The sequence below is a fragment of the Erinaceus europaeus genome, chromosome 17, assembly GCF_950295315.1.
Source record: "Erinaceus europaeus chromosome 17, mEriEur2.1, whole genome shotgun sequence".
In the NCBI taxonomy this organism is placed as follows: domain Eukaryota; kingdom Metazoa; phylum Chordata; class Mammalia; order Eulipotyphla; family Erinaceidae; genus Erinaceus; species Erinaceus europaeus.
Genome location: NC_080178.1, coordinates 15,413,411 through 15,438,781, shown reverse-complemented (window position 1 = coordinate 15,438,781; position 25,371 = coordinate 15,413,411). Strand labels below are relative to the sequence as shown.

At 42.1% G+C, this 25,371-nt stretch overlaps 1 protein-coding gene across 10 annotated transcripts in view; it reads right to left on the bottom strand.

The window, feature by feature from the left end:
* Window positions 1–25,371, bottom strand: part of AMBRA1 (autophagy and beclin 1 regulator 1) — a 208,474-nt gene that overhangs the window by 169,242 nt on the left and 13,861 nt on the right. The window contains exon 2 of one of the 10 annotated variants that reach the window (XM_060176497.1): window positions 10,919–11,054. The exons of the other annotated variants lie outside the window; for them this stretch is intronic. The gene's annotated coding sequence lies outside the window, so the exon portion shown is untranslated. The remainder of the gene's footprint in view (window positions 1–10,918; window positions 11,055–25,371) is intronic. 10 annotated transcript variants of the gene reach the window in all.

Below are 25,371 nucleotides of genomic sequence, written 5' to 3'. Positions count from 1 at the left end.
TTATAGCTCACAACTACTAATAAAAATCACCTAGAGAGTTTACTACAACCCAGTGGGAACTACAGCTTTGATTTAAGATCCCCCTGCAATTTAATCTTCTGTCAACAATTTTACTCCACTTTCTAAGTATATGACTTTGGGCAAGTTACTCAACCTCTTTGAGACCTAGCTTTCTACTTTGTAAAACAGGTGTCACAATAACTGCTTCAGGTTGTTGTGAGACTCCACTCAGAAAGGGGAGATAGACAAAAAAAAGGGGAGGTAAAATATTAACATTGTTGCTGTTATTGTTGTCATTGTTACTGAATCCTCTCTGGGGTTCACTATGGTTTCACTTACCAAACAATATGACCAGCCAGAACCCTAGAGACCTGTAATCCCCAAGATTAGTAGATTTCTAAGAAATGTTTCAAAGGCTGTTAGCAGACAGCAAAGTAAACTATATTTTTTTAAATTTTTTTTAGTTTTTTTTCTTTCTGTTTCTTTAGAACTAGGAAGAGAGAAAAGAGACCCCATCTATAGAGTTCTGCTGGCATTTTCCATAGTGCTCCCATGTAGTGCCAGGGCCTGAGTGATACATATGCTCTGCCTGCTGGGCCACCTCCCAGGCCCAAGATATATTTTTATGGCAGAAACAGACTTGGGCTACCTCTACACACAAATAAAGTGAATTAAAAATAAAAACAACCTGGTATATTGCACCAAAGCAAAGGACTCTGGGAAAGGAGTAAGAGGAAGGAGACAGAGGGGACCTTGAGGTCCTGTCACATGATGTACAGGGAGATGAGTTTCCACAGCTGCACTGTAAAACATTAAATCTCCCCTCCCATTAAATATACAAGTAAATATTGTTACTAAAATAAAATACATAAAAAATAAAGCCGGAAACCGGGCGGTAGCACAGCAGGTTGAGCACACATGGCGTAAAAGCCCAAGGACAAGCATAAGGACCCCAGTTCGAGGCCCCCGGCTCCCCACCTGCAAGAGGGTCGCTTCACAAGCGGTGATGCAGGTCTGCAGGTGTCTATCTTTCTCTCCCTCTCTGTCTTCCCCTCCTCTCTCCATTTTTCTCTGTCATATCCAACAACGACAGTAATAACAACAATGATAATAATAACAACGATAAACAGCAATAATAACAAGGGCAACAAAAAGGGAAAAAAATAGCCTCCAGGAGCAGTGGATTCATGGTGCAGGCACCAAGCCCCAGCAATAACCCTAGAGGTGAAAAAATAAAAATAAAAAAATAAAGCCAACCACTGAGATACATTATCTGCAAACTAGTTAATAAGTTGAACTCGGGCAGGTGCTAGCACACCTGGTTGAGCACACGTAACAATGTGTGAGGACCCGGGTTCGAGACCCCAGCCCCCACCTAGATGAGGAAAGCTTTACAAGTGGTGAAGCAGGGCTGCAGGTGTCTCTTCCTCTCTCCCTCTCTATCTTCCACTTCTCTCTCGATTTCTGGCTCTCTCTCTAGCCAATAAAGATAAAAAAAACTTTTAAGAAATTATTTTAAATAAAGTTAGACACTAAGTTCTCCTTTCCAGTAGTATTCCAGAGGTGTGAATTAGAAAATCATGCTACTAGAAAGGGACTATTTAAAATAAAAAGTCCAATCATCTCCTGGCCTGAGTAACTGCAAACTCCCCCGCTTCACTCTGCCTCCATAATCAAAGTCTATGGGTTAAATCAGCTACCTAATACCAACATACATACAACATTCCATAACATACACGCAACGGTATCGCTTTAAAAAAAAAATCCTTTAAAATATGAAATCTGCATAAGTTTTCCCACCAACTGAAAAATTAACTAAAAAATTAAAATTAAAAATTAAAAATTAAAATTGAAAAATTAAATTAAAAATGCTGGACCTTTAATTAGATTAGACGTCTAGAAGGCCAGTCCCCTTAGAAACTCCATGTGGGAGCCAGGTGACACACACCTGGCTGAACACACGTTACAGTGTCCAAGGACCCCGGGTTCAAGCCCTTGGTCCCCACCTGCAGGGGGGAAGCTTCCAAGAGGTGAAGCAGGGCTGCAGGTGTCTCTCTCCCAATCTTCCCCTCCCCTCTCGAGGTCTCTCTGACCCTATCAAATAAACTTTTAAAATTCTATAAAAACAAAAAAGATAAATAAAATCTAAATAGATAAAAGAAAATCAATGTGGGTGGGTGCACGGCTCCAGGCTTTTCTACAATGGGCAGCTCTGATTCATTAATAGGCCGTCTAAAGGGCATTTCAGGACACTCTAAATGATCCAGTATAGGACCCAAGTACAAAACACAAGCTCCAGTCAGCTCCCAAGCTGCTCTTTCTGTCTGATCCAGCACTAGACTGACCTTTGGAAGACAGGGAATTTTGGGCGAGCATCATAAATCTTGAACTACAAGCTTGATTTCCTTCTCATTCTTTTTCTCTCTCTCATTTTTCTTTTCCTTTTTTTTTAAGATAAACTTTTTATTTATTATATTTGTTTGAGAGGACAGAGAGAGACTGAGAGGAGAGGAGAGACAGGGAGAAAGAGAGACATTTGCAACACTGCTTCAACTCTTGTGAAGTTGTCCCCTGCAGGTGGGGACTGCAGGTTTGAACCTAGGTCCTCATGATTGGTAATGTATGTGCTCAACTAGGTGCGCCAATCTCCTTTTTTTTTTTTTTTCCTTGCAAAGCCAAAGATTGAAGCCTGCCTCCCCCCCCCCCACCTTTGCCTCCAGGGTTATCACTGGGGCTCGGCAGGCTATTTTTTTCCCTTTGGCTGCCCTTGTTGTTTATCATTGTCGTTGTTGAATAGGACAGAGAGAAATTGAGAGAGGAAGGGAAGGGGAGGAGATACCTGCAGGCCTGTGAAGCAACTCCCCTGAAGGTGGGGAGCTGGGGGCTCGAACCAGCATCCTCACTCAGCTCCTCGCGCTTTGTGCCATGTACGCTTAACCCACTACACTACTATCCGGCCACCTAGATTGAACCCTCTCTATAGGAGTGGGCCGTCTAGAGTTAGGTTTTAGTTGAAGGTATATGGACTGTGCGATCAAATGAGTTGATTAAATCCTTTAAATTCTGGTAAGCAGAAAAATAAAAGCTTCAAGGCATAGGAGGTGGCGCAGTGAGAGAGTTCTGGATGAGGTCCTGAGTTCGATCCCTAACACTGCGCAGGCCAGAGCACTGCTCCAACCTCTCATCTGTATCTGTGTATCCAATGGACTAAATAAAATAAACCTTAAAAAAAAAGAAAAGAACACTAAGTTAGAAGAAATTGAAATCCAGAAATCAATTCCTTTTACTATAGCAACAAAAACAATAAAATATCTAGGAGTAAATCTAACCAAGGAAGTGAAAGACTTGTATACTGAAAATTATGAGTCACTACGCAAAGAAACTGGAAAAGACACAAAGAAGTGGAAAGATATTCCATGTTCATGGGTTGGAAGAATTAACATCATCAAAATGAATATATTACCCAGAGCTATCTACAACTTTAATGCTATCCCCATCAAGATCCCAAGCACATTTTCTAGGAGAATAGAAAAAATGCTACAAATGTTTATCTGGAACCAGAAAAGACCTAGAATTGCCAAAACAATCTTGAGAAAAAAGAACAGAACCGGAGGCATCACACTCCCAGATCTCAAACTATATTATAGGGCCGCTGTCATCAAAACTGCTTGGTACTGGAACATGAATAGACACACTGACCAGTGGAATAGAACTGAGAGCCCAGAAATGAGGCCCCACACCTATGGACATTTAATCTTTGACAAAGGGGCCCAGACTATTACATGGGGAAAGCAGAGTCTCTTCAACAAATGGTGTTGGAAACAATGGGTTGAAACATGCAGAAGAATGAAACTGAATCACTGTATTTCACCAAATACAAAAGTAAATTCCAAGTGGATCAAGGACTTGGATGTTAGACCACAAACTATCAAATACTTAGAGGAAAATATTGGCAGAACTCTTTTCCACATAAATTTTAAAGACATTTTCAATGAAACGAATCCAATTACAAAGAAGACTAAGGCAAGTATAAACCTATGGGACTACATCAAATTAAAAAGCTTCTTCACAGCAAAAGAAACCACTACCCAAACCAAGAGACCCCTCACAGAATTGGAGAAGATCTTTACATGCCATACATCAGATAAGAGTTTAATAACCAACATATATAAAGAGCTTGTCAGACTCAACAACAAGACAACAAATAACCCCATCCAAAAATGGGGGGAGGACTTGGACAGAATATTCACCACAGAAGAGATCCAAAAGGCTGAGAAACACATGAAAAAATGCTCCAAGTCTCTGATTGTCAGAGAAATGCAAATCAAGACAACAATGAGGTATCACTTCACTCCTGTGAGAATGTCATACATCAGAAAAGGTAACAGCAGCAAATGCTGGAGAGGGTGTGGGGTCAAAGGAATCCTCCTACACTGTTGGTGGGAATGCAAATTTGTCCAACCTCTGTGGAGAACAGTCTGGAGAACTCTCAGAAGGCTAGAAATGGACCTACCCTATGATCCTGCAATTCCTCTCCTGGGGATATATCCTAAGGAACCCAACACATCCATCCAAAAAGATCTGTGTACACATATGTTTTTGGCAGCACAATTTGTAATAGCCAAAACCTGGAAGCAACCCAGGTGTCCAACAACAGATGAGTGGCTGAGCAAGTTGTGGTATATATACACAATGGAATACTACTCAGCTGTAAAAAATGATGACTTCACCGTTTTCAGCCAATCTTGGATGGACCTTGAAAAAATCATGTTGAGTGAAATGTGTCAGAAACAGAAGGATGAATATGGGATGATCTCACTCTCAGGCAGAAGTTGAAAAAAAAAGATCAGAAAACACAAGTCGAACCTGAAATGGAATTGGCGTATTGCACCCAAGTAAAAGACTCTGGGGTGGGTGGGTGGGGAGAATACAGGTCCATGAAGGATGACATAATGACCTAGTGGGGGTTGTATTGTTAAATGGGAAACTGGGGAATGTTATGCATGTACAAACTATTGTATTTACTGTTGAATGTAAAACATTAATTCCCCAATAAAGAAATAAATTTAAAAAGTTAAATCTAATTAAAAAAAAAAAAAGAAAGAAAGAAAAGAGAGGAAAAAGAAAGGAGGGACTTAAGGCCACAAAATCCCACATTCAATCCCTGGCATCAAATATTAGAGTAATGCTCTAATTATTAGAGTTTCTGTCTCTCTCTCTCCCTCTCCCTATTCTTTCTTATTAAATAAATCTTAAAAAAAAAAAAAATCAGACAAGTTAAGGCCAAAATTTTCCATGAGAGAAAAAAATCATTTTTCCTCTACCTTTGTAAGTTACTGACAGATATTCCCTGTTTTACGACACATTCTCAGGAGAAAAACAAGTTTAATAACACAGATAAATGGGAAGTCCAGGAAAACTGAATCTCACCAAAATATCGCCAAATGTAAACAACCTCAAATAACATCTTCAGCTTAAGAGAAAGAATACTGGGGATGGGGAAGGTCAAGTTACAAGAGGTTACCAGTAAACAAAGTTACGGTTGTTAAGCAGATTTCAATTGCTGCCTTCTCCACTTAAGAGACAAAGATAGTAGGTTGGGAAGATAGCATAATGGTCCTCTCAAAAGCTTTCATGCCTGAAGCTCCGAGGTCCCAGGTTCAACCCCAGGACCACCACAAATCAGTGCTCTGGTTTTTCTGTGTCTTTCTCTCTGTACCTCTCTTACGCGCTCACTAAAATAAAATGAAAAAATATTTTTTTAAACGTGATATTAAAGCAGAAGAATTATTTAGATGACCCCTGTCCCAATTCCAGTATACAGAACCGTCAGAAAAAAAAAAAAAAACTCATTATTGTTTTAAACCAGAGCTCATTAATGCCTAGAAATGACTTTGGAGCTAGGAATGTCTTTTGCCTCAGTACCTTAAAATTTACACTAATGGGATGATTAGCATAAGGAATGAGGTTTGCTTCAGGGAAATCTAACTGGGGGGAGGGCGCACTGAGAAGTGGTGCACCCTGTTAAGCTCATATATCACCGTGCACAAGGACCTGAGTTCAAGCCCCACCTGCATGAGGATGCCTCACTAGCAGCAGTGAAGCAGATCTGCGGGTGGCAATCTTTCTCCCTCTTTATCTCCTCTCCCCTCTCAATTTCTTTCTGTCCTATCAAATAAAATGGGAAAAATAGGGGCCGGGTTAGTTAGCATAATGATTATGCAAACAGACTCTCCTGCCGGATGCTACAAAGTAAGTCCTAGGCTCAATCTCCTACACTACCATAAGCCTGAGCAGAGTGGTGTTATGGTATAAATAAATAAATAAATAAATAAAGGAAAAAAGAAAGCCACCAGGAGCAGTGAATCTGGAGTTCTGGCACCCAGCCCCAGCAATATTCCTAGTGGCAATTAAAAAAAAAAAGAAAGAAAAAGAAAAAGAGAAGACTGTTAGAAGAGTCAAGGCAGGGGCGGAGGGGACATAGCATAATGGTTATGCGAACAGATTCTCATGTCTGAGGCTCCAAAGTCCCAGGTTCAATTCCCTACACCACCATAAGCCAGAGCTGAGCAGTGTTCTGGGAAAGGGGGGGGGGGGAAGTCAAGGCAGAATTACTATTTTTTTTCTTTTTTTGCCTCCAGGGTTATTACTGAGGCTCAGTGCCTGCACCACGAATCCACTGCTCCTGGAGACCATTTTTCCCATTTTGCTGCCCTTGTTACACTTATTGTAGTTGTTATTATTGTCATAGCTGTTGTTGGATAGGACCGAGAGAAACGGAGAGGAGGGGAAGACAGAGAGGGAGAGAGAAAGATAGACACCTGCAGACCTGCTTCACCACTTGCAAAGCGACCCCTGCAAGGTGGGGTGCTGGGGGCTCGAACTGAATCCTTCTGCTGGTCCTTGTGCTTTGTGCCAGGTGCACTTAACCCACTGCGCTACCGCCCAGCTCCCAGAAATATTATTTTTCAAAGTAAAAGTCAATTAGGAACCAAAGATACATATCACATGTGAATTCACACACAAAAAAAAGTCTGGCACCTACAGTTCTGAAGAGTGCAAAGGAAAGTATGGCAGTTAGGAGGCAGAAACCACCTCATCAAACAAATTGGGAGCAAATAATTGCATAGTATCAAGATCAATATTATCAGAATTAGGGGACTAGGCAGTGTTCCACCTGGTTGAGTGAACATGATACCATGTGCAAAGACCCATTTCAAGCCCCGTCCCCAACTGCAGGGGGCAAAATTTCATGGTGAAACAGGTCTGCAAATGTCTGTCTCTCTTTTTCTCTCTCTACCTCCCCATTCCATCTCAGCTTCTCTCTGCCTTATCAAAGACCGTGTGTGTGTGTGTGTGTGTGTGTGTGTGTGTGTGTGTGTGTGTGTGTGTGTGTGTGTGTGTGTGTGTGTGTGTGTGTCTGTGTGTGTGTGTGTGTGTGTGTGTGTGTGTGTTAGTTATTCTTTTTCTGCCTCCAGGGTTATCACTGGGGCTCGGTGCCTGCACTACGAATCCACTGCTCCCAGAGTCCATTTTTTTCCCATTTTTGTTGCCCTTGTTGCTCTTATTTATTGTGACCCCAACAGGACTTTGGGACTATTAGCATACGAGTGGTGTGAGCCTGAGGCAGGACACACAGAAAAGGGGATGTATAAAGGCATAGGACTTGGAGTAGATGGCTCTCTTTGGCTGCTGCTGCTTCTCCTGGTCAGAAGCCTCTTGGTGGGGAGTCAGGCGGTAGCACAGCGGGTTAAGCGCACTTGGTGCAAAGCGCACAGACCGGCTTAACAATCCCGGTTCAAGCCCCAGGCTCCCCACCTGCAGAGGAGTCGCTTCAGTGAAGTGGGTCTGCAGCTGTCTATCTTTCTCTCCACCTCTTTGTCTTCCCCTCCTCTCTCCCCATTTCTCTCTGTCTTATATAACGACAACATCAATAACAACACTAATAACTATGACAATAAAAAAAAAAGTGGTCTGGGAGGTGGTACAGTGATAAAGCTTTGGAATCTCAAGCATGAGGTCCTGAGTTCGATCCCCAGCAGCACATGTGCCAGAGTGATGTCTGGTTCTTTCTCTTTCCTCTTACCTTTCTCATTAATAAATAAATAAAATCTTTAAAAAAAAAACAAGGGCAACAAAAGGGAATAAATAAATAAATTTTTAAAAAAGAAGAAGAAGCCTCTTGGTGGAAGTACTCCAGGTATCCGCCATGGCTACTTCTCCTGGGAACTGAACACGTGTGACTCTGCTAGCCGGTAAGCTTTTAGACCCAACAGCCATGAGCAACCTATACCTCAGCTGATAATTGTTTATCTTATGGGACTGAACTTTTGATAACTACCCTCAGACTTTATGAGTCTAGCATATGCTTAACCCCTGATGATAATTGCTTATTTTGCCTTTTACCCATTTCACCCTAATAAAACCTTCTATTGTTTAAAACTGTTCTCAGCTCCCCACTGTGAATCCTTAAGCTCCAAAGTTCTAAGCCCCTTTTTAGTCTCAAATTACAACACAGCTTCTACACTGCCTCTTTAAGGTACAATTATTATTGTTGTTGTTGTTATTGCTGTTGTTACTGTTGGACAGGACAGAGAGAAGTCCAGAGGGAGAGAGAAAGAGAAAGAACTGGTTAAGCATACATGGCACAAAGTGCAGGAGCTGTAAGGATCCCAGCTGGAGTTCCCAGCTCCCTACCTGTGGGGCCAGAGGGTGGGGGTCGCTTTGTGGGCAGTGAAGGAGGTCTGCAGGTGTCTCTTTCTCTCCCCCTCTGTCTTCCTCTCTTCTCTCCATTTCTCTCTGTCCTATCTAACAACAACGACATCAATAACTACAACAATAAGAAAGAAAAGTATAAAATAAATAAATAAAATATTTTTTAAAAATAAAATGGGGTCAGAGAGATAGCAGGATGGCTGCACTACTCATGAAGCTTCCCCAGAAGGCACTGCCATGTAGTGGCCAGGGATTCAAACTAGGGTCTTCCTGCATAGTCAACTGTGTGAGGTTAACATATCAGGTGAGCTATCTCCCAGTCTCTAAATAAAATCCTCTTCAAAATGAATAAAATATTAATTAGCAGGAAGGACTTATACTTCAACTACGGACACACAAAGATTTATATTCCAAATCATACATACTCTAAAATACAGTTGGACTACAAATAGAAAGTCAGATTCAGAGGTAATATTGAATCAAGTACCTGGTACAAAGGTGGTCAGCTCAAATTCAACGATACGCAAGCAATGTAAACTACTTTCTTCCCCTCAGGGTTATACAACTCCACTCAACTCCACATATAAACTCAGAAGAAGACAGAGTTCTAGAAAATATAATACAAATAGGCTAACTACTTTAGCATATGCTTTAAAGACACAAAAGTAAATACTTATGGGGCTAGGCAATGACACACCCAGTAAAGTATACATGTTACCTGTTTCAATACGCCCCCCAGAGCCCACCAGCAGGGGGAAGCTTCATGAATGATGGAGCAGTGCTGTGTCTCTCTCCCTTTTTATCTCCCTCTCCCCCTCTTGATTTCTCTTTGTGTCTATGCAACAAATAAAAAATAAAGCAATTCTAAGTAAATAGATACTCTTCCTTCTCCCCCATCCACTAAACCAGAGCACTGTTCAAATCTGGTTTAAGATGGTGCTGGAGGTTGAACCTGGGACTTTGGAACCTCTGGCATGAGAGACTGGTGCTTTTTGTTTGTTTGTTTGTTTGTTTGTTGTTGTTGTTGTTTTCCCAGAGCACTGCTCAGCTCTGGCTTATGGTGGTACAGGGGATTGAACCTGGGACTTTGGAGCCTCAGGCATGAAAGACTCTTTGCATAACCATTATGCTATCTTCCCCACTTTCCCCTTATTATAAAAACAGTAATATATATATTCTGGACTGTGGAGATAGCATAGTGGTTATGCAAAAGACTCATGCCTGAGGCCCAAGTTTCCAAGTTTACTCCCCCACACCACCATAAGCCAGAGCTGAGCAGTGCTCAGGTAATATACATACATACATACTCGCGCACGCATATATATTATAACAACAACAACAATAATAGGTAGGGGAAAAGCATACATATGTTGTTACTATAACTCCCTAAAGTAACTCACCACGGTGTAATGTCTGAAATATAGGAACTTCAGTGCTCAAAAATAAAGTGTGATCAAAACTAGAAACAGAAAGTCTTAATTCTCAAATGTGAAGCTGACAATCTTCCTTGATAATTCTCAAATGTGAAGCTGACAATCTTCCTTGCCCACACTGAAGCAAAAAAAAAGGTAACTTTTATCTGCAAACTACTGAAAACACAAGCGCCCCCTAAAAACTCACAAAACCACAAAGAAACCACAAAACAAAAAAGTAAGCCTCAATTCTGATTCCTAAGAAATGGACAGAATCAAGAGCAGGAGGACTAACCTTAAATACAGACAAATAGCAAGAGCTTTCCTATAAGGAAGCAAAGAAAAGAGTAGCTTTTGATGGAAAAAATTTCACAGAGGCAAAATGAAAATAGGAAGTAACCCCAGCTGCCTCAGGCCTAAAGAATTTTGCCAACAATAAAACTTTCATCTACTAGAAATATTAGGAGGCTTAAGTAGAGCCGATTTCACATTTAAAAGGATCATATATTTCTGGGTTTACCGACTCTTTGGGGGGAAAGGAAGTCCAACACTTCTCCCTAGAGTACACACTTCCATCTCCCTGGAATGGAATGGAATGGCTTCTTGGAACATCTACCCTCAGTAGTACCAACAGTTCTTGGAAACCCTTGGAGTCATAGCAACAGTCCCATAAAAAGCTTTGAGAGCATTAGCCCAAGAACCCTCACAAGACCCAGGACAGATATGATAATTCACCACACAAACAAAACAAAATCTGGACAAGGTTAAATAATAAATTAATCTACAATTACAAGTTCAGTCAGCAGCCAAAGCAGGACTTGAATTCAGGCTTTTCCTGATGGTATGAGAGCTTTATTCCCAGTCCTTGGCTCAGCAGATACTGTGTTCTCCAAGATTAGAGTCAGCCCAGATCAGCTTCTTGGCCAACTAGAATAGGAAAAGGAAAAATTCCCCTCAAGGCTTCAGGAAAAGGAGAAGTTAAATTATTAAATGCAGAGCACTTATACACAAAGGTCCAGATGCTTCTCCACCCTGCCAATCACATTTCTCAGTTAATCAAAATAAAGCTCTGATTAGAAGTTGGATTCTAGGGAGTCGGGCGGTAGCGCTGTGGGTTAAGCGCGTGTGGTGCGAAGCGCAAGGACCAGCATAAGTATCCGGGTTCAAGCCCCTGGCTCCCCACCTGCAGGGGAGTTGCTTCACAAGCACTGAAACAAATCTGTAGGTGTCTATCTTTCTCTCCCCCTCTGTCTTCCCCACCTCTCTCCATTTCTCTCTGTCCCATCCAACAACGATGACAACAGCAATAATAACTACAACAATAAAAAACAAGGGCAACAAAAGAGAAAATAAATAATAAATAAATATAAAAATAAAATAAAATAAGGAAGTTGGATTCTATTTCTCCAACACTGAAAATCTAATATTATTAAAAATAATAAAGTAAAAATAATTTAAAAATAAAAGTGGGGGCTGGGGAGACAGCACAGTAGTAACACACAGACTTGCATCTGAGTGGTTCCAGGTCCAATCTCCAGCACTGTTGACAAGACAAAGCTGTGGGTGCTCTGGTGACAGTAAGTAAAGAAATTCTTTAATCCCCAGCAGCACATGTAACAGAATGTCTGGTTCCTTCTCTCTCTCCTATCTTTCTCATTAATAAATAAATAAAATCTTAAATAAAAAAAGATTATAACGGTGGGGGGTGGATTAATAGTTATACAAAAAAGACTATCAAGTCTAAGGCTCCAAAGTTCCAGCTTCAATTCATAAGCCAAAGCTAAGCAGGTCTCTGGTAGGGAAGGAAGGAAGGAAGGAAGGAAGGAAGGAAGGAAGGAAGGAAGGAAGGAAGGAAGGAAGGAAGGAAGAATGGAGGGAGGGAGGGAGGGAGGGAGGGAGGGAAAGGTCCGGGAGGTGGCACAGTGGCTAGGGCACTAGACTCTCAAGCATGAGGTCCTGAGTTCAATCCCCGGCAGCACATGTACCAGAGTGATGTCTGGTTCTGTCTCTTTTATCCTATCTTTCTCATTAATAAACAAATAAAATCTTCAAAAAAAAAAAAAAAGTGGGTTAATCGCATGTGGCGCAAAGCATAAAGACCGGCATAAAGATCCTGGTTGGAGCCCCCGGCTCCTCACCTTCAGGGGAGTCACTTCACAAGCAGTGAAGCAGGTCTGCAGGTGTCTTTCTCTCCCCCCTCTATCCTCCCCTCCTCTCTCCATTTCTCTCTCCTATCCAACAATGATGACATCAATAACAACAACTACAACAATAAAACAAAAAGGGCAACAAAAGGGAATAATTTTTTTTTAAAAAGCACAAACTATACTTTGAAATAGCATTAAAATAAAGTTATTCTTGGGAGTTGGGCAGTAGCGCAGCGGGTTAAGCGCACGTGGCGCAAAGTGCAAGGACCTGTATAAGGATCCCGGTTCAAGCCCCCGACTCCCCACCTGCACCATTGCTTCACAAGCAGTGAAGCAAGTCTGCAGGTGTCTATCTTTCTCCCTGTCTTCCCCTCCTCTCTCCATTTCTCTCTGTCCTATCCAACAACGAAGACATCAATAACAACAACAATAATAATTACAACTATTAAAAAAACAAGGGCAGCAAAAAGGGAAAATAAATATTTTTTAAAAGTTTTAAAAAAACTAAAAAAAGAAAAAGAAAGTTACTCTTACCTTAAAAATAAAAGCAAGTCAAAAACCAGTAAGTACATGGCAGAAAAATCCCAATTATTTACCCAGTTGTCCACCAACTGAAAAAGTCTATTGGCAGAAGGTAACATATATTTTAAGCAATTGTATCTAATATTCACTGATCATTAGCTAGAAAGTTGGCTGTAAAGCACTTTGCACATAATCTCACTTATTCCTCACAATGACACTGTGAATCGATACTATCATTATCCCCATTTCACAAACCACAGAATTTGGTTGGGCTCAGGGAAGTTGAATGATCTGCACACATGGTAGAGAGATTCAAAATCAAATTCACTGCCAAAGCACATGCTTTACCCATTATACTGCACTGCTTCTGTAAGACAGATTTTAAACATCCAATGCAGGCAGGGGGGAAATGTTTCCAGTCCTTATACCTAGGCGATCTTACCTATGAAAAGTTGATTCTAGGAGAGAGAGAATGAGTATGAATAAGTCTAAAGGAATTTAAGTCAGAACACAGTGACTCATGCTCTCTCTATAAGTATGCAAATTTCATGACATTGATGCCACAACCTATTTATCTATAAAGGAGTTCACCTCGCCAGAGCTATACAATACCTGCCTCCTAGCATGCTGTCAGCATTAACTAAATTTGTAATACAGACACACATCATCAGATGAAAGAGACAGGGAAAACAATAGCGTTATTGTTACTGCTGTGTTGCTACAGCGAAGTACCAGAAAGTAAGGTACTTTATGCAAGGAGAATGTAGGTTTCAGTACTTTGAAAAGGAACCACAGCAGGGGCCAGCCTGGTGGTGGCACACCTGGTTGAGCGCACAGGCTACAGTGCACAAGGACCCAGGTTCGAGCCCCAGGTCCCCACCTGCAGGGGGAAGGCTTGGCGAGTGGTGAAGCAGGGATACAGGGTCTGTCTGTCTGTCTTTCTCCCTCTCTATCACCCCTTTCCCTCTTGATTTCTGGCTGTCTATATCCAATAAATATAGCAAAATATTTTTAAAAGAAAAGGAATTACATAATTAATTAGTATCCTTTTGATTTCTTTTCCTTTTATATAAACTTTGTTATTATTTTCCCGGGGAGGTGTGCCATTCCTGTAAGTACTGCAATATTAGGCAGATGCTCAGAGTACATGGAGCAATCTCCATTCCCACTTCCCTGCTCCAAAAATCTATTTCATATACTGTTTTTGGAGGGAGGACAATTCAAATACTATTATTAGACCATTAAAAAAAGACACTACACTTAAACTTCCTAGGCCAAGTTAAGAAGTAGTCTCTTCCCCCACCCCTTTCTATGGTTTATTTATGAGACAGAGGGGAAAGAATCAAAGAGTCACTCCGGCAATGCAATGCCAGGAATCAAACTCAGGGCCACGCGCTTGCCGCTTCACTACTTTAGCTACTATGTCACCTCCTGAAAACACAATCTTCCTTTTTTTTTTAAGCGTCCTTATTAAAGTAAAAAAAAAGTTCTAAAAACCGTAGTTCCTGAGCCAAATGGTGGTACACCTGGGAGAGCACACGTTATAATGCTCAAGAAGCAGGGTGCAAACCCCAGTCCTCAGCTACAGGAAAAAAGCTTCAGAAGCAGTGAGGAAGAACTTTTTTTTTTGCCTCCAGGGTTATTGTAGGGCTCAGTGCAGCGCTACAAATTCACTGCTCCTGGAGGCCATTCCCCCCCCCCCCGTTTGTTGTCCTTGTTGTTTATTGTTATTGTTATTGGATAGAACAGAGAGAAATCAAGAGAGGAGGGGAGGCAGAGAGGAGGAGAGATAGACACCTGCAGTCCTGCTTCACCGCTTGTGAAACGACCCCCTGCAGACAGGGAGCCTGGGGCTAGAAGCAGGATCCTAGAGCCAGTCCTTGCACTTTGCGCCATGTGTGCTTAACACACTGCACTACATGCCGGCCCCCCAAGTGTACCTTTCTTTCTCTCTAAATTTCTAGCTCTAACCAATAAACAAATAAATGATATTTTTAAAAAATTCTGATACTATATATACATCATAAAATGATATTTACTTGGTTTAAAATGTTATTTATTTGGTTTTATAGGAGGCCAGGCAGTGGTGCGCTGGGTTAAGCACACATAGTATGGAGCGAATGGATCCCAGTTTGAGCCCCCAGCTCCCCACCTGCGGGGGGGGGGGGTCGCTTCACGAGCTATGAAGCAGGTCTGCAAGTGTCTGTTTTCTCTCCCCTTCCCTTCTCTCTCTCTCTCTCTCTCTCTCTCTCTCTCAAGATTTTATTTATTTATTTATGAGAAAGGACAAGAGAAAGAACCAGACATCATTCTAGTGGTACATGTGCTGCCAGGGATTAAACTCAGGAACTCATGCTTGAGAGTCCGACGCCTTATCCACTGCCACCTCCTGGACCACTAAGTAACCCCTTCTCCCAGACCACACTCTCTCAATTTCTCTGTCTTATCCACAAGAAAAAAAAAAAAAGTCAAAAAATGGCCACAGGAGCAGTAGATTCATAATGCAGACACCTTGGTGTCTAACCCCAGCAATAACCCTGGAGGGGAAGAAAAAAAAAAAAAAATACTTGCAGAAGTTTATTTCTGATATCATAAACAAATCCACAGAGGCCTGATTCTGTTTACAAGGACTGTGAAAAGTGAGCTTCGTAAATCTCCACCCTTTAAGTAAAAAATGCTTAAATTTATGTAGTGCTTGAATAACAGTCAAAGCCATTGTCACAATTTCTTTTTTAATTTAAAAAAATACAGACTTGGGAATCAGGCGGTAGTGCAGCGGCACGTGGTGCGAAGTGCAGGGACCGGCATAAGGATCCAGGTTCCAGCCCCAGGCTCCCCACCTGCAGGGGAGTCCCTTCCCAGGCGGTGAAGCAGGTCTGCAGGTGTCTATCTTTCTCTCCCCCTCTCTGTCTACCCCTCCTCTCTCCATTTCTCTCTGTCGTATCTAACAATGACGACAACAATAATGACTACAACAACAATAAAAACAACAAGGACAACAAAAGGGAAAATAAATTTAAAAATTATATAAATAAATAAAATACAGACTTAAAGCCATTGGTACGCCACAGGGAAGCACTGGGGCACTGGGGGAAGATGCTTTAGTGTGATGGTGCCCCTTCCCCTCCATACCTCTCCCTATCTGGAAAGGCCAGCCCAGCAGTGAGGCCCTGGCCACAACAAAGAAAAAAGAGAGGAAAATAAAAGTCTAGGCAGTGGTGTACATGGTTGAGCACACACATAACAATGCACACGGTCCAGGTTCAAGCCCCCGGTCCCCACCTGCAGTGGGGAAGCATCATAAGCAGTGAAGCAATGTTTTCAGGCATCTCTATCTCCCCCCTTCCTCTCAATTTCTCTCTGTCTCTATCCAAAATAACATACCAAATACTTGTAAAGTAAAATAGCTAAATAAAAAAAAAGAAGAAGAAGAGAAATGAGAGGAAAATATAGATGTTCTCCTAGGGGCAAGTGACTAACCAAATTGTGGTATGTCTGAATGACAGAATACTACTCAGCAATTAAAAAGTAATTCACTGGCGAAAGATCAAAACAGGCTGGGAGTATGGATCAACCTACCAACGCCCATGTCCAGTAGAAAAGCAATTACAGGTGGCTGGGTGGTGGCGCACCTGGTTGAGCGCACATGTTATAGTACGTAAGGACACAGGTTCGAGTCCCCGGTCCCCACCTGCATGGGGAAAGCTTCACAAATGGTGAAGCACTGCTGCAGGTGTCTCTCTGTCTCTCTTCCTCTCTATTTCCCCCATCCCCTCTTGATTTCTGGCTGTCTCTATCCAATACATAAAGATAATAAATTAAAAAAGAAAAGAAAAGAAAAGCAATTACAGAAGCCAGAACTCCCACCTTCTACACCCCATGAAGAATTTTGGTCCTCACTCCCAAAGGGATAGAAATGTTAAAAGGGAACCAGATGGTGGCACACCCGGTTAAGAGCACACATTACAGTGCTCAAGGACCTAGGTTCAAGCCCCTGGTCCCCACCTGCAGGGGGAAAAGCTTCACAAGTGGGGAAGCAGGGCTGCAGGTGTCTCTCCGTCTCTTTCCCTCTCTGTCTCCTCTTCCCTTCTCAATTCCTCTGTCTCTATCCAATAATAAATCTATAAATACAATTTTTAAAAAAATAAAAAGAAAAATAAATGTTAAAGGAAGATGACTAAAGGGTTGGGAAATCCAATTCCATGAAGACCTGAAGAGAGAAGAGGAAATAAGGAAAGACATACAGAAGCAGTAATAGGTGTCAGTGGCTTAAGATGGAAGAGAAGGCAGGACCAGGACCACAGAAAAAATGGGCAGATAGACAGACATAGAAGTAATAGTCAACCCATATCTATGACCTTGGGAGAATCACTGCAGTGTCCAATGGAAGGAATGGGAACACAGAACCCTGGTGGTGGGAAAGGTGTGGAGTTGTACAGCTGTTATTTTGTAATTTTTATAAATCACTAACAAAAAAAAAAAAGTAAGGAATTATGGTACATGCAACTTGGATGACTCCCCTGGGAACTATGATAAATAAAAAAGGATAAAGAAAAAGGTGAGGGGCCAGGTGGTGGCATACCTAGTTGTGCACACGTTACAGTGCTCGAGGACCCAGGTTCGAGTCCCCCAGTCCCCACCTACATGTGGGAAGCTTCATGAGTGGTGAAGCATGGCTGCAGGTGTCTCTCTGCCTCTCTCCCGCTCTATCATCCCCTTCCCTCTCAATTCTTGGCTGTCTCTATTCAATAAATAAATAAATAAATAAATATAATCAAATTTAAAGAAAAAAGCAAGAAAGAAAAAGGTGACATATGACATGAATCTGTTTAAGTCGTGGTCTTGAAATGGCCATGGAAGAGAGAACAGTGATTGTCAGGGTAAGAGACTGGGCTGGCAGAGCTGATGACAGGCCACCTCCCCAGTGAGTATTTTTCCTTCATTCTCTGGACAGAGCTTTATTGCACTGTCTGACCACTAATAACTGGGGGAGGGGTAGTTATAAAAGGGCATCAGGAGATATCCTTGCAATAATGGAAATGTTTTGTATCTTCATTTTATCAATAGCAATATCCTGGTTGTGACAGTTCACTATTTTATAAGACGTTGCAGATGCGAGAAAATGGATAAAAGATGTGCAGGATCTCCATTATTTCTTACAGATGTGTATAAATCTCAAAATAAAGAGGTTTTAATATCTTATTTATTAGATAGTGACAAATCGAAAGGTATGGGGAAGACAAGGAAAGAGGGAAAGGTGGGGAGGGAGAGAGAGAGAAGAGAAAGAGAGAGAGAAAGAGCCTGAGCAAGTGAGAGAGAGAAAGCAAGAGACCTGCAGCACAGGTTCACTCCTCATGAAGCTCTCCTCCTGTAAGCAGAGACTGGAGACTTGAACCTGGGTCCCTGTGCATGGTAACATGTGCAATCCATCAGAAGTGACTACTAGCTAGCCAAAGATTTTGTTTGTTTTAATGATAACACATACTCTTTGTAAAACAATACTTTCACCCCACACCTATGGACATCTAATCTTTGACAAAGGGGCCCAGACTATTACATGGGGAAAGCAGAGTCTCTTCAACAAATGGTGTTGGAAACAATGGGTTGAAACATGCAGAAGAATGAAGCTGAATCACTGTATTTCACCAAATACAAAAGTAAATTCCAAGTGGATCAAGGACTTGGATGTTAGACCAGAAACTATCAGATACTTAGAGGAAAATATTGGAAGAACTTATTTCCGCATAAATTTTAAAGACATTTTCAATGAAACGAATCCAATTACAAGGAAGACTAAGGCAAGTATAAACCTATGGGACTACATCAAATTAAAAAGCTTCTTCACAGCAAAAGAAACCACTACCCAAATCAAGAGACCCCTCACAGAATGGGAGAAGATCTTTACATGCCATACATCAGATAAGAGTTTAATAACCAACATATATAAAGAGCTTACCAGACTCAACAACAAGACAACAAATAACCCCATCCAAAAATGGGGGGAGGAATTGGACAGAATATTCACCACAGAAGAGATCCAAAAGGCCAAGAAACACATAAAAAAATGCTCCAAGTCTCTGATTGTCAGAGAAATGCAAATCAAGACAACAATGAGATATCACTTCACTCCTGTGAGAATGTCACACATCAGAAAAGGTAACAGCAGCAAATGCTGGAGAGGGTGTGGGGTCAAAGGAACCCTCCTGCACTGCTGGTGGGAATGTCAATTGGTCCAACCTCTGTGGAGAACAGTCTGGAGAACTCTCAGAAGGCTAGAAATGGACCTACCCTATGACCCTGCAATTCCCCTCCTGGGGATATATCCTAAGGAACCCAACACATCCATCCAAAAAGATCTGTGTACACATATGTTCTTGGCAGCACAATTTGTAATAGCCAAAACCTGGAAGCAACCCAGGTGTCCAACAACGGATGAGTGGCTGAGCAAGTTGTGGTATATATACACAATGGAATACTACTCAGCTGTAAAAAATGGTGACTTCACCGTTTTCAGCCGATCTTGGATGGACCTTGAAAAAATCATGTTGAGTGAAATAAGTCAGAAACAGAAGGATGAATATGGGATGATCTCACTCTCAGGCCGTAGTTGAAAACAAGATTAGAAAAGAAAACACAAGTCGAACCTAAAATGGAATTGGAGTATTACACCAAAGTAAAAGACTCTGGGGTGGGTGGGTGGGTGGGGAGAATACAGGTCCATGAAAAATGACGAATGAAATAGTGGGGGTTGTATTGCTAAATGGGAATCTGGGGAATGTTATGCATGTAAAAAAAACAAAAAAAGGAAGAAGAAGTAGAAACGCAAAGCAGAAATTGACTGAGTTTGGAGTATGGCACCAAAGTAAGAAAGCAGAAGTATACTAGAGTTTGCAGTGAGTACCTCCCTAATACTTCCTCTCCACTTTTCCAAGCTTTGGGTCCATGATTGCTCAACAATTTGTTTGGCTTTGTATGTTAACTCTCTTTTCAGTCACCAGGTTCCAGGTGTCATCAGGATGCCAGCCAGACTTCCCTGGATTGAAGACACCACCAATGTGTCCTGGAGCTCAGCTTCCCCAGAGACCCATCCTACTAGGGAAAGAGAGAGGCAGACTGGGAGTGTGGACCGACCAGTCAACGCCCATGTTCAGCGAGGAAGCAATTACAGAAGCCAGACCTTCTACCTTCTGCAACCCTCAATGACCCTGGGTCCATGCTCCCAGAGGGATAGAGAATGGGAAAGCTATCGGGGGAGGGGGTGGGATATGGAGATTGGGCGGTGGGAATTGTGTGGAGTTGTACCCCTCCTACCCTATGGTTTTGTTAATTAATAAAAAAAAAAAAAAAAAAAAAAAAAAAAAAAACAATACTTTCATCAGTCTTCCTCCTGAGAGATAACCATGCAAACCTGCAGTTCCCTCCTACATGTACTAACTGTTTTCTATATCAAAATGGGATGGCATACACTATATGTTACCCTGATGCCTCTGTTCTCCACCTACTAGTACTGTACCATAGAGGGCTTAAAAAAATCTGGGAAGTTGGGTGGTAGCGCAGCGGGTTAAGCGCACGTGGCACAAAGGGCAGGGACCGGCGTGGAGAACCCGGTTCAAGCCCCCGGCTCCCCACCTGAAGAGGAGTCGCTTTACAGGTAGTGAAGCAGGTCTGCAGGTGTCTATCTTTCTCTCCTCCCTCTCTGTCTTCCCCTCCTCTCTCCATTTCTCTCTGTCCTAACAATGATGACATCAATAACAACACCAACAATAACTACAACAACAATTAAAAAAAAAAAAAAAGGTCAACAAAAGGGAAAATAAATAATTTTTTTTTTTAAATCTGGGGGCTGGGCAGTAGCGCAGTGGGTTAAGCGTATATAGCACTAAGCACACATGGCACAAAGCAGAAGGGCCGGTGTAAGGATCCCAGTTCAAGTCCGACTCCCCACCTGCAGGGAGTGAAGCAGGTCGGCAGGTGTCTATCTTTCTCTCCCCATCTTCCCCTCCCCTCTCCATTTCTCTCTGTCCTATTCAACAACAATGACATCAATAACAACAATAGCCACAACAACAAGGGCAACAAAAGAGAAAAAAATAGCCTCCAGGAGCAGTGGATTTCGAGCCCCAGCAATAACCCTGGAGGCAAAAAAAAAAAAAAAAAAAGATTCTTTTCTGATGGGGGCAAACCAGGCTAATGTTGAACAGCTGGGTCAGCCCCGCTGGGGGAGAGCACCAGAGAGCAAGGGCGGTGCAGAAGGCACATTCTAGAGAGTCATCTCCCTCTCTGCCTCCTCCCCCGACAGGCCCACAGAGAAGAACAATACTAAATGATTTCTTTCTTCTCAGCCAATCAGGGGATGAGGGGATGGCTCTCCCAACAGCAAATAAATTCTCTGAAGATGTATTCCTTTAACACAGATGTACAGGGTATATCTACTGTTGAGAATTTATGAAACATCCATTTTGTACAATGAACTATTACCACTGTTAGATGCTAATGTTTTATATACTCCTACCTCTAAAACCTACTCTTCCCCACTCCCATTTACTGGCAAAAACCAACTGACTCAACATGAAAACACTTGTCCAAATAAAGTGTGTGTGTGTGTGTGTGTGTGTGTGTGTGTGTGTGAGAGAGAGAGAGAGAGAGAGAGAGAGAGAGAATGAGAGAGACACTCATACTTGAGGTTCCAAAGTCCCAGGTTCAATCCCCTGCATCACCATAAGCCAGAGCTAAGCAGTGCTCTGGTTGAGAGAGAGAGAGAAGAATAGACTACAGCACAGACGCCACTATCTATGCAGGGAGGGCGGGACTCCAAGCTGGATTATGCACGGGACAAAGCAGCACACTATCCAAGTGAGCTATTTCACAGGGCCTGAAAGAAGTTGTTTTTCCAGGAGCCAGCTGGTGATGCACCCAGGTAAGCACACATATCACCATGAACAAAGATCCAGGTTCAAGCCCCTCGGTCCCCACCTACAAGGGAATGCTTCAAGAGTGGTGAAGCAAGTCTACGGGTGTTTGTCTTTTTCTCTTCTCTATCTCCTCTCCCCTCCTCTCAATTACAATTACAAATAAAAATAGAAAAGATTTTTAAAAAAAAAGGAAAAAATGGCCACCGGGTATGGTGGATTTGTAGTGCAGGAACCAGTGGCAAAAAAATAAATAAATAAGTAGTTTTTTTTCTCCCAAATTATCAGAATTTTCTTTATATTATCACCCATGAACATAAAAAGATTGTATCCACCTCTCCTCCCAAAAGTAAATGCTAAGTCTCTCATATGAACCTTGTAACAATTATTCTTAAAGGGGTCCGGTGCTGGCGCACCTGGTTAAGCACACGTTACAATTACTCTTAGTTTCAATTCTGCTCTGATATTCTCTCTCTTTTTTTTTAACTATATTTTACTTACTACTGTCTAGAGACAGAGAGAAATTGAGAGAGGTGGGGGAAACAGCGAGGGAGAGAGACAGAGAGACACCTGCAGCCCTGCTTCACCACTTGTGTAGCTTTGCCCCTGCACGTGGGGACAGGGGCATGAACCTAGGACCTTGTGCACTGTAATGTGCATTTACCCAGGTGTGCCACTGGCTCGCCCAGATATTATAAAAGTTCCATATTCCCCTCCTTGACCGCCAGGGGGCCACTTCATGTACCAGTGCACTGGACACGCTCAGTAAAGATGAACAGAATCTCTTCACAGTCCAAGTAAAAAAAATAACGCCGTGGCTTGTGGATGTTTTGGCAATGAGCATTATGTATCTTTAACCTTCTTGGCCAAATTATAGATGAACAGGGTTAAAATTGACTCAGACATCATTTTTCAGACCCAGAAACCAAAACACCACTTCACCCCACTCCAGCATATACGATGTCGGGGACCAAAGCCAGGGCCTCATGCCTGCAAGTCCTGTGCTCTACCTGCTGAGTCATTTCCCCTATTGCTAGACATTATTTTGATATCAGATCTTAAATTTATTTCTCGATAATAAAAAAAACACACAGTAAGGGGTCAGTGGTGACTCACATGGTAGAGCACACACATTATCAAGCACAGGAACCTGTGTTCTAGTCCCTGGTCCCCCAACACCTATGAGAGTTTTACAAATGGTAGAGCAGTGCTAGAGGTATGACTGTTTTCCTCTGTCTGTCTCCACCCTCTAAATGTTTTTTTCAATTAGATAGATAAATAAATAAATAAATACCACTGGGATGGTGGAGTCATGAATATGCTGAGCCCCAGAGATAACATGGGTGGCAAAAATTATCATCGTCATAATCATCTACTGCTACTCTGATAGGTGTGAGAGACAAAAAAAAAAAAAAAGGAAAGAGAGAGACTACAGCATTGCTGCACTGCTCAAGAAGCTTCTCCTTTGCAGATATTCTTCTGAGGTGGTCCAGGATCCAGGTCCTCACTCGTGGTAAAGTGTACTCTCTACCAGATTAGCAAGCTCACAGTCCTTGCTTCTTTCTTTCAGATCCAATGAAAATTAACTTACTGAAGTCCAGGTTTTCTCACTTCATAATGATAGGTGCATCTGTAAATAACTAGTTATACAAAGTATAAGCTGTAATTTAGGAGTCGTTCAGAGGCCAGGTGGTGGTGTACCTGGTTAAGCGCACACACTACACTGCGCAAGGACCCAGGTTCAAGCCCCTGGTCCCCACCTGCAGGGGGAAAGCTTTATGAGTGGTGAAGCAGGGCTGCAGTGTCTCTCTGTCTCTTTCCCTCTCTATTTCCCCCCTCCTCTCTCAATTTCTCTCTGTCTCTATCCAATAACAAATAAATAAAGAGTAGTTCAAAGACTGTATCAAAAACAGAAAAGCTTCAGTACCCACAGTGAGGGAGAGAGATAAAGGATGCCTAGCGTTGACATGTCAGAAGCTCTGTGGACATTTGACAGGAATATGTCAATACACCCTAAAAATCTGCCACCAGAAACATCATCTTAATAATATTCAGGACTTTGAAGTACTTACTGTGATTCAGAGACTTTACGTGTTCTTTCTAATCCTTAAAACCACTCTTGAAAAGTAGATGGTATCACCACATTGTGTATTTGTAGCTACCAGCTTTAATAAGCAAGTATCCCCAAGCCCCACAGCTACCTAAGAGCTCAGCTAGTGTTCAAATTTGAGAGTCCATGCCACATTCCCTAAGGACAGGATAAATTCATTGCACAGAGCCTGTAGCTGTGGCAGCAAGTCACTTCAAAATGACGCAATTTCCTTGCTGGCAATTATATAATTTAACCATATTTTCAATCTTTAGATTGTTTTAGCTAATTTTCTTTCATTTCCTTCCTTCTCTCTATCTTTCCTTTGTAAACACCTTTTTAAACAGAAAAATTTCTGCTTCCCTTTAAAGAAGCAAAATTATTCACAAACACCATCTTATCTTAAAGTGCTTAAAATAAAGCTAAACCTCTCTGGCTTAAGTAAAGTGGGAGATGCAAAGTGGCTTCCTTACTCTCATGAACACCTGTAGGCGTCTCCATGGAACAGTTTGAAAGGCACTAGCTTAAAACAGGAGACTCTGGAAATATCATAGCTTCAGCAGTAGAAAGAAAGCAAGATTTGCAAGCCTGAGGCCCCAGGACAGATCATCACCACTGTCTCTGCTTCATGACAAAGTTAAGCAAAGCAGCCCTGTGTTCAGTCTCTCAGAAAAATACATGAAACTTTAAAAGATTTTTTGTATTTCTTTTTTATTTTTTTTAATATTTACTTATTTCCTTTTTGTTGCCCCTGTTGTTTTTTAATTGTTGTTGTAATTATTGTTGTTGTTGATGTCATCGTTGTTGGATAGGACAGAGAGAAATAGAGAGAGGAGGGGAAAACAGAGAGGGGGAGACAGAGACACCTGCAGACCTGCTTCACCTCACCGCCTGTGAAGGGACTCCTCTGCAGGTGGGGAGCCGGGGGCTCGAACCGGGATCCTTGGGCTTTGCACCACATGCACTTAACCCACTGCGCTACCACCCAAAAGATTTTTTTTTTTCACCAGAGCACTGTTCAGCTCTGGCCTATGGTCATGCAGGGGATGGAACCTGGGATTTTTGGAGTGTCAGGCATAAAAATCTTTTTGTGTAACTATTATGCTATTTCCCTTTCCCAGATATGTTTTAATTGTTCTAGTGGAGCTAGCAGGATAGCTCACCGAGCAGAGTAACTGCTCTCCCAAGCATGGAGACCAAGGCTCAAGCCTAGCCCTCAATACACTGGCGAAAGATCCGGTGCTCTGGTTTCTTTCTCTGTATCTATTTTTCTTATTTATTTATTTATTTATTGCCACTTTTTCCTTTTTTCCCCTTTTTATTTCCTATTTTTTTAAGGTTTTGTTTGTTTGTTTGTTTACTGGATAGAGACAGCCAGAAACTGAGAGAGAAGGAGGTGATAAAGAGACACCTGCAGCCCTGTTTCACCACTCACAAAACTTTCCCCTTGCAGGTGGGGACTGGGGGCTAGAACCCGGGACCTTGAGCACTGTAGACATGTACGCTCAACCAGGTGCGCCCCCCCTTCTAGTTTCTATTTCAGAAAATGAGAGGGGAGGGGAAGGTAGGTAGAGAGA